Genomic DNA, 10,717 nt, shown 5'->3' with positions numbered 1-10,717 from the left:
GAGAACGGCGGCAGCTATAGGCATAGAAGTGGTGTCTAGGTATAGTAAAGTAGCCACGCGCTACGCAATGAAACAAACTATAGCGCCACCTGCTGGAAAACAACGGAGTTAGCGTTTTTATTTCGAAAATGGAACGAGATAAAGTAAATTACACAAAGTTGTAGGGCCTCATCAATTCAATCCGAATCGACACCTTACATACAGAAATGCTATGATTAGAACGTGTAACACTCACAAGGCTGCGGACGTGAAGCGATACCTCATGGAGACCTTCCTACAAGTCATTGGGTATGGGGCTGTGTGGAGTGGCCTCCGCTCTCCTGACCTGACCCCATTGGACTTCTTTCTGTGAGGTCACATCAAACAGCAGGTGTATGCGACCCCTCCACCAACATTGCAGGACCTACGACCACGTATCACAGATGCTTGAGCAAACGTGTCACCTACCATATTGCACAACGTGCAGCAAGATACAGTATGCTGTGCAGAGGCCAGATGTGCATTGCAGCCAGATACAGTATGCTGTGCAGAGGCCAGATGTGCATTGCAGCTGACGGGGGCCACTGAGCATCAAAGTTAATGAGCGCCATATGAGTGACCAGCATTCAATGTTTTGGGTTTCACATCATAGCATTTCTGTATGCAAGGTGTCGATTCGGATTGAATTGATGATGCCCTACAATTTTTTAATTCATTTTTTTTCTCTATCTCGTTCCGTTTTCGAGATAAAAATGCTAACTCCGTTGTTTTCCACCAGGTGGCGCTATAGGTGGTTTCATTGTGTAGCGCATGGCTACTTTACTATACCTAGACACCACTTCTATGCCTATAGCTGCCGCCGTTCTCAAGTTAATGGCGGTGTACAGGATATGGGTGGACACACTGTATACAGAAGATGACTACACCAGCGGTGACTGTGAGATACATTTGTAGGATTGTCCAGCAAATGGGTCCAAAATTTAAAAGTAAACATTTTTTTCTTTATTTCATTGTAGATAAAATTCCATCATGTCAAGTACAAAAACCATAGAGCAGGAGGACGCGTTTCGGATCTCACATCCTTATTCTGTCTCCATACAAGACATAATGAAACAAGCCTTTTAAAAGCACAAGTAAACCGGACAAGAGGTCACAATAGCAGCAGCAGATTAAGTCAAACAGCATGTGTGTACAAGGGGAAAAGAGAAAACCCCACAAACGTTCAATGCAGAGGCATGAAATCACTTTTTTAAGATTAAGACCCGCAGGGGATCTCGTTTTCATGTCCAAAATCCAATGTGCTTCTTTACGTAGTAAAATGTTTTTTATATTACCCCCCTCTACGTGGTAAGTCCCCCTTCACACGCACGTGACAAAAACGTACCGTTTTGTCACATACGTGTTAAAGGGGTGTTTTGCTCCCCGTGTGCCATGTTTGTGGCACATGCGTGTTCTCCGTGTGTTATACGTAATAACACATGGAGAACGGAAAGTTCCGCCTTACCTGATTCTTCCAGAGCTGTCTGTGGTGCTGAATGACAGTGTCTGGCACAGGCCATGCCCCGCTGACGCTGCTTCCGGCCCCCAGTGAAGATGCTTTGTTCAAATTCACTGGGGCTTGGATGCAGGTGACAGCCGCGGCAGAGACTGCAGGGCTGGTGGAGGTATGTGTTTTTTTTTTTTATTTTTAAAATGACACGTGTGTTTCTCTGGCGCGTGTCACGTGGGCCCGCATCCACACTATATCCGTGTGGTACGTGTGCGGGTCGCGTGACACCCGTGCTGCTGGAGAAAAACGGACATGCCTCCGTATGGAGCACACGGGCTCACGTCTGCTCCACGCGGAGGCACGGGCCAACGGCTGAACACGTGCGTGCACATAAACCCATTGATTTTTATGGGTTTACGTGTGCCTGTGTCTCCGGTACATGCGGGCACGTACCAGAGACACGTGCGTGTGAAGGGCGCCTAACAGAATTTTCCCCAAAGCATTCACCTGTAACCCATCAAGGTTACCACCATGAATCCTCAAAAAAATGTCGTGAAGCTCCTGATAAATTTCTGGTAGATGCATTAGAAATATCATAAACATGTTCTGAGATGCGTTTTCTGGTGGTGCACCCTATATACTACATGCGGCAAATAGTACAGGAAATCATAGAAACTAAGTTGGATGTTCCACAATTAATGTTGTTATATCAAATTTGCGACCATTTGAATAAGATTCAAAAAAGGTGATATTTGGCATAAATCTACACAAGACACATGCCTTTTTTCCACATTTAAACGACCCCCTAGTGGGAAGCCAATTTTTCTCATCAGATCGTTTTTTATTGAATCTTTTCAAATGGCCGCTTGGTGATAGAATTGCCCCCAGCGTGATATTCATCACCAAGCGGCCATTTGAAAAGATTCAATAAAAAAGGACCTGATGAGAAAATTGGCTTCCCACTAGGGGGTCGTTTAAATGTGGAAAAAAGGCATGTCTCTTGTGTAGATTTATGCCAAATATCACCTTTTTTGAATCTTATTCAAATGGTCGCAAATTTGATATGACAACATTAATTGTGGAACATCCAACTTAGTTTCTATGATTTCCTGTACTATTTGTCGCATGCAGTATATAGGGTGCACCACCAGAAAACGCATCTCAGGACATGTTTATGACACTTCTAATGCGTCTACCAGAAATTTAGCAGGAGCTTCACAACATTTTTTGAGGGTTCATGGTGGTAACCTTGATGGGTTACAGGTGAATGCTTTGGAGAAAATTCTGTTGCCACGTAGAGGGACTAATATAAAAAACATTTTACAATGTAAGGCCTCTTTCACACGTCAGTAATTCTGGGACGTTTGTGCTTTTTTTTAAACGTACCAGAATCACTGACATATGCAGACCCATTCTAATGAATGGGTCTGCTCACACGTCAGTGATTTTTCACTGCACGTGTCTCGGTGCGGCGTACCCGCGTGTGCGTGATTGCCGCACGGAGACATGTCCATTTTTTTCTGGCATCACTGATGTCCCACGGACCACGCAGTGGTGTGGTCCGTGAAACACGTGCCAGAAAAAAACGTGCTTTTAAAATAATAAACATTTTAACTCACCCGGCTTCAGCGATGTCCTCTGCAGCCCGTTCTCCCTGCTGCTTCTGAGCCGGCTGATTACTGTCGCACATATTCATTATACGCGACACAGCCGACCCGGAAGCAGCTGCTGGCAGGGGTCAGCGCCGGCCGGATGCTGCACCGCGGGAGGATTCAGCACCACGGAGAGCGGGAGCGGGCGCAGGTGAGTTGATTTCTAAGTGCAATCACAGGCCACGGAGAACGGAGCCCGGATTGCACTTAGACAACCCACGTGTGCCGTGATTCACGGCACACGCAGGGACATGTGCGTGTTTTACATGCCAGTGAAAAACGTCACTGTTTTTTCACTGACGTGTGAAATGGGCCTAAAGAAGCACATTGGATTTTGGACATGAAAACGAGATCCCTGCGGGTCTTAATCTTAAAAGTGATTTCATGCCTCTGCATTGAACGTTTGTGAGGTTTTTTCTCTTTTCCCCTTGTACACACATGCTGTTTGATTAACTTAATCTGCTGCTGCTATTGTGACCTCTTGTCTGGTTTACTTTGTGCTTTTAAAAGGCTTGTTTCATTATGTTCTGTATGGAGACAGAATAAGGATGTGAGATCCGAAACGCGTCCTCCTGTTCTATGGTTTTTGTACTTTACATGATGGAATTTTATTTTATTTTTAATTTTAATGAAATAAAGAAAAATATTTTACTTTTAAATTTTTGACCCGTTTCCTGGACAATCCTACAAATCTATCTCCTTATCTGCTTGGAGTTGGCTTTCTCCTTCTGCTCCGTGCACGGTCAAGAAGTGCTGGTCTCCAATGAACTATAATGGGTGAGCTGGACTGCTCTTTGTATTGCACCAGCAGTGACTATACTGCCCCCTATATACAGAACAGGACTACACCAGCGGTGACTATACCGCCCCTATATACAGAACAGGACTACACCAGCAGTGACTATACCGCCCCTATATACAGAACAGGACTACACCAGCAGTGACTATACCGCCCCTATATACAGAACAGGACTACACCAGCAGTGACTATACTGCCCCCTATATACAGAACAGGACTACACCAGCGGTGACTATACCGCCCCTATATACAGAACAGGACTACACCAGTAGTGACTATACTGCCCCCTATATACAGAACAGGACTACACCAGCGGTGACTATACCGCCCCCTATATACAGAACAGGACTACACCAGCAGTGACTATACCGCCCCTATATACAGAACAGGACTACACCAGCAGTGACTATACTGCCCTCTATATACAGAACAGGACTACACCAGCAGTGACTATACTGCCCCCTATATACAGAACAGGACTACACCAGCAGTGACTATACTGCCCCCTATATACAGAACAGGACTATACCAGCAGTGACTATACTGACCCCTATATACAGAACAGGACTACACCAGCAGTGACTATACTGCCCCCTATATACAGAACAGGACTACACCAGCAGTGACTATACCGCCCCTATATACAGAACAGGACTACACCAGCAGTGACTATACCGCCCCTATATACAGAACAGGACTACACCAGCAGTGACTATACCGCCCCTATATACAGGATTACACCAGCAGTGACTATACTGACCCCTATATACAGAACAGGACTACACCAGCAGTGACTATACCGCCCCTATATACAGGATTACACCAGCAGTGACTATACCGCCCCTATATACAGGATTACACCAGCAGTGACTATACTGACCCCTATATACAGAACAGGACTACACCAGCAGTGACTATACCGCCCCCTATATACAGGATTACACCAGCAGTGACTATACCGCCCCTATATACAGGATTACACTAGCAGTGACTATACCGCCCCCTATATACAGAACAGGACTACACCAGCAGGGACGATACCGCCCCTATATACAGAACAGGACTACACCAGCAGTGACTATACCTCCCCCTATATACAGAACAGGACTACACCAGCAGTGACTATACCGCCCCCTATACACAGAACATGACTACACCAGCAGTGACTATACCTCCCCCTATATACAGAACAGGACTACACCAGCAGTGACTATACCGCCCCCTATACACAGAACAGGACTACACCAGCAGTGACTATACCGCCCCCTATACACAGAACATGACTACACCAGCAGTGACTATACCGCCCCCTATACACAGAACATGACTACACCAGCAGTGACTATACCGCCCCCTATATACAGAACGGGACTACACCAGCAGTGACTATACCGCCCCCTATATACAGAACAGGATTACACCAGCAGTGACTATACCGCCCCCTATATACAGAACGGGACTACACTAACAGTGACTATACTGCCACAATATACAGAACAGGATTACACCAGCAGTGACTATACCGCCCCCTATATACAGAACAGGACTACACCAGCAGTGACTATACTGCCCCCTATATTGTGTGTCCACCCATATCCTGTCCACTGCCATTAACATCAGAATGGCGGCAGCTATAGGCATAGACGTGGTGTCTAGGTATAGTAAAGTAGCCATGCACTATGCAATGAAACCACCTATAGCGCCACCTGGTGGAAAACAATGGAGTTAGCATTTTTGTCTCGAAAACAGAATGAGATAGAGAAAAAAAGTGAATTACAAAGTTTTGGGCATCATCAATTCAATACGAATCCACACCTTGCATACAGAAATGCTATGATTAGAACGTGTAACACTCACAAGGCTGCGGACGTGAAGCGATACCTCATGGAGACCTCCTACAAGTCATTGGGTATGGTGGCTGCGTGGAGTGGCCTCCGCTCTCCTGACCTGACCCCATTGTACTTCTTTCTGTGAGGTGACATGACACAGCATGTGTATGCGACCCCTCCACCAACATTGCAGGACCTACGACCACGTATCACAGATGCTTGTACAAATGTGTCACCTGCCATATTGCACAACGTGCAGCAAGATACAGTATGCTGTGCAGAGGCCAGATGTGCATTGCAGCAAGATACAGTATGCTGTGCAGAGGCCAGATGTGCATTGCAGCTGACGGGGGCCACTAATGAGCGCCATATGCGTGACCAGCATTCAATGTTTGGGGGGTCATGGGTTTCATATCATAGCATTTTTGTATGCAAGGTGTCGATTCGTATTCAATTGATGATGCCCTACAATTTTTTAATTCACTTTTTTTCTCTATCTTGTTCCGTTTTCGATATAAAATGCTAACTCCGTTGTTTTCCACCAGGTGGCGCTCTAGGTGTTTTCATTGCGTAGCGCATGGCTACTTTACTATACCTAGACACCACTTCTATGCCTATAGCTGCCGCCGTTCTCAAGTTAATGGTGCTGGACAGGATATGGGTGGACACACTGTATACAGTACAGGACTACACCAATGGTGACTATACTGCCCCCTATATTCAGAAGATGACTACACCAGTTGTGACTATACCACCCATATATACAGGACAGGACTACACCAGCGGTGACTATACTGTGGGCATGAAATTGGTGTAAATATGCCGGGTCTATTTCTTACTTGGCTGCATTTTCGCTGCCCCCCTAATTTTACAAGCACAGATGTTCGGGGGCCATAGAGAACACCGAGGGTCTCCTCCATTCTATCCCACTGTCGCCACCTAGTGGTCGCTTCATATGCAAAAACTGCTCACAGTGGAGATGTATTCTGTTTTGCACAAAAAAAGACTTAAAGTACTATTGCTACAGCGGGAGAAGCCCCTCATTGCTTTCAGCCTTTCTGTTTCGTTCTCTTCGGATGTTTCGTTCTCTTCGGCTGTTTCGCGCTCGTCTTCAGGATCCGCTTTGTGTTCTCAGAGACTGGTGATAAAGGTTGTGATGGTTTTGGACGCAGAAGCCGCCGTTTTTGGCACTTAATGGAGAAGTATTTACTATATTTGATATTTGCGCTATTTTCTAGATGTTTTCGGTGGCATTGGTTTCACACCGGAGATTTGTGGGTTTTCTATTGATTGGATGTTTTGTACTCGAACACTTTTATGTCAGAAGCTTCAAATAAATATCATTTACAGCATGTCCAGCAGCCAGAAGATGGCCCATCCTCTCCGGATTGTGTAATGTTTATATCGTGGGTGAGGTGATTGTATGTTGGTGGGGGGCTCTCCTTACCCAGGGAGGGCAGCTCTTGTGACCCCAGGCGACAGCTAGCGGCTCTCCTTACCCCAAGGGATAGCTAACAACTTTCCTGACCAGGGGTGGGGGTGATTGGCAGTTCTCCTGAACCGGGGGGGGTGGGGTGGGGGCGGTTGGCGGCTCTTCCGACCCTGGGGGGAGGGGATGTGTGGCTCGTGGCTCTCCTGTCCCTGGGGGGCAGCGGTTCTTCTAACCCGGGGGGCGTTTGGTGGCTCTCCTGACCCTGTGGTGGCGGTTCTCCTGCCCCAGGGGGCGTCTGGCGGTTCTCCTGACCCGGGGGGCGTCTGCTGGCTCTCCTGACCCTGTGGTGGCGGTTCTCCTGCCCCAGGGGGCGTCTGGTGGCTCTCCTGACCCTGTGGTGGTGGTTCTCCTGCCCCGGGGGGCGTCTGGTGGCTCTCCTGACCCTGTGGTGGCGGTTCTCCTGCCCCGCGGGGCGTCTGGTGGCTCTCCTGACCCTGTGGTGGTGGTTCTCCTGCCCCGGGGGGCGTCTGGTGGCTCTCCTGACCCTGTGGTGGCGGTTCTCCTGCCCCGCGGGGCGTCTGGTGGCTCTCCTGACCCTGTGGTGGCGGTTCTCCTGACCTGGGGGGCGTCTGGTGGCTATCTTGACCCCCGGGGGTGGATGTGTGTATAGCTATGCAGCTCTCGCGCTCGGGTCAGGAGAGCCGCTGTTACGATGCGGTCCGCGGACAGGTCATACAGCCGCCCTTAGGCCATGTTCAGTATCTATCTCAGTATTTGTAGCCAAAATCAGGAGGGAAACAATCAGAGGAAAAGTCTAAGGCTATGTGCGCACTAGGCGTTTTTGCTGCATTTTTAGCGGCGTTTTTTACCGCGTTTTTGTGCTGAAAACGCAGTGACATTGCTTCCCCAGCAATGTCAATGGGTTTTCATAAGTGCTGTCCGCACACAGCGTTTTTTTTTTTAGCTGCGTTTTTGTGGTGACCACAAAAACGCAGCATGTCAATTATTTCTGCGTTTTTCACTGCGTTTTTCACTCATTGAATTCAATGAGATGTTAAAAACGCAATGAAAAACGCATATAGCCGCGTTTCTATGACTAAAAACGCAGCTATAAACGCAAGGGGTGGGTACTACAGTGACGTGTACAGGAAGAGGATTCCTTCTGTTGGTAAACACAGAAGCATGAATCCTCCCGGTACCGTCACCGCTGCGTCCACCTCCCGTCCTGTGCATGTCAGCTCCGTGCGGCGCCATGTCTGGGCGGGAGGTGGAGGCAGCGGCGAAAACCAAAGTGAACAGTAGAAAAAAAAAATGTCATATATACTCGCCTGTCTGCAGGGTCCCGGTGCCATGCCCGCTCCCAGCTCCTGTCCCGGTCCCGCCGCTCTGGCTGTGTGCAGTCTCCCCGGGGCAGGACCTGGCGGTGGATCACCTGATGCAGTCACCTGACGCATCAGCTGATCGTAGTCTCGCCGGCTTTTTCGCGCCCGGCCGGCTATCAGCTGATCCTGCCGTCAGGGGACTTCATCAGCTGATTACCGGCAGCTCCTGCAGCGATCGGACGGGATCAGACTCCCGTCCAATCGATCGCTGCAGGAGCTGCCGGTAATCAGCACAGCACATAAGTGAGTATTATTTTTTATTTTTTCTACTGATGCATCAGCTGATTGTATACAATCAGCTGATGTGTGATGTGATTCAGGCACTTGATCCTGACACATCATCAAATCGCTTTGCCTTCCAGCAAACCGATCAGATGATATTGGATCCGGATTGGACGGCGCGGGACCCTGACCCAGGATTACTGCGGAGGGGGGTTCTTTATTTCAATAAAGATGGAGTCACTAATTGTGTTGTGTTTTATTTCTAATAAAAATATTTTTCTGTGTGTTGTTTTTTGTTTTTTTTTTTATCATTACTAGAAATTCATGGTGGCCATGTCTAATATTGGCGTGACACCATGAATTTCGGGCTTAGGGCTAGCTGATAATATACAGCTAGCCCTAACTCCATTATTACCTAGCTAGCCACCCGGCATCAGAGCAGCTGGAAGAGTTGGATACAGCGCCAGAAGATGGCGCTTCTATGAAAGCGCCATTTTCTGGGGTGGCTGCGGACTGCAATTTGCAGTGGGGGTGCCCAGAAATCTTGGGCACCCTGCACTGTGGATTCCAATCCCCAGCTGCCTAGTTGTACCCGGCTGGACTCAAAAATTAGGCGAAGCCCACGTCATTTTTTTTTTAATTATTTCATGAAATTCATGAAATAATTAAAAAAAAGGGGCTTCTCTATATTTTTGGTTCCCAGCCGGGTACAAATAGGCAGCTGGGGGTTGGGGGCAGCCCGTACCTGCCTGCTGTACCCGGCTAGCATACAAAAATATGGCGAAGCCAATGTCATTTTTTTTTCTTTTTGGGCAAAAAACTGCATACAGTCCTGGATGGAGGATGCTGAGCCTTGTAGTTCTGCAGCTGCTGTCTGCTCTCCTGCATACACTAGTTCTGCAGCTGCTGTCTGCTCTCCTGCATACAATGAACATTTTGAAGAAGGAAATTACATCAGACCTTTTTTTTTTTTTTTCATCAACAATCTTTAATGGCATTGTGCACTGATTAAAAACGCAGTGAGCAAAAACGCAGCAAAAAACGCACCAAATCGCGGCAAAAACGCATGCGTTTTTTAGCCGCGAGTGCGTTTTTTGAGACAAAAACGCACATAAAAACGCAGCGTGAAAAAAACGTCTAGTGCGCACATACCCTAAGGCTATGTCCGCATGTTGCTTTTTACCTGCTTTTTTGCTGCTTTTTCAACTGCAGCGTTTAATGCCAAAATGGTTGTGTTCTGCTTTTCAAGCAAAGTCTATGGGAATTTGGGTTTCTTGTGCGCACTATGCAGTTCAAACTGCAGCCTTTTTGTTGCAGAAATTTGGTCAAAAACTCAGCTTTGCAGTGCAAAACCCAAATGGCAAAAACAATTCACATGTGAATTGTTTTTGCCATTTGGGTTTTGCACTGCAAAGCTGTTTTTGACCAAAGTTCTGCAACAAAAAGGCTGCAGTTTGACCTGCAAAGTGCGGACAAGAAACCCAAATTCCCATAGACTTTGCTTGAAAAGCAGAACACAACCATTTTGGCATTAAACGCTGCAGTTGAAAAAGCAGCAAAAAAGCAGGTAAAAAGCAACGTGCGGACATAGCCTTTGAAAGCTTTTCACCCACTCCTGGTTTATAAAACTCACCAAATACTGAGTGTGTGACGTCAGGGAGTGAGCGGGCTCTCAAAGGTTACTGCGGGTATTTGGGGCACAGGATGTCGGGAGATGTAGTTTTAGACTCGGGTGTAGCCAGTCCATTGAAGTCTCCATGAACTTCATTTCCCGGCATGCCGCGGGTCCCGCGCCGCCTACGCCTCGCAGTGGTGAGTGGGCTTTGTAGTGCATCGCCTTTTCCACGGGAGCTTGTAGTACTGAGTTAGGGCGGAGCAGGACTACATTTCCCGGCGTGCCCCACACTGGCTTCACGCCCCCTTGCATCCTATC

This window comes from Anomaloglossus baeobatrachus, chromosome 12 (genome assembly GCF_048569485.1).
Source record: "Anomaloglossus baeobatrachus isolate aAnoBae1 chromosome 12, aAnoBae1.hap1, whole genome shotgun sequence".
Taxonomy (NCBI): Eukaryota; Metazoa; Chordata; class Amphibia; order Anura; family Aromobatidae; genus Anomaloglossus; species Anomaloglossus baeobatrachus.
This window is presented reverse-complemented; position numbering follows the sequence as displayed.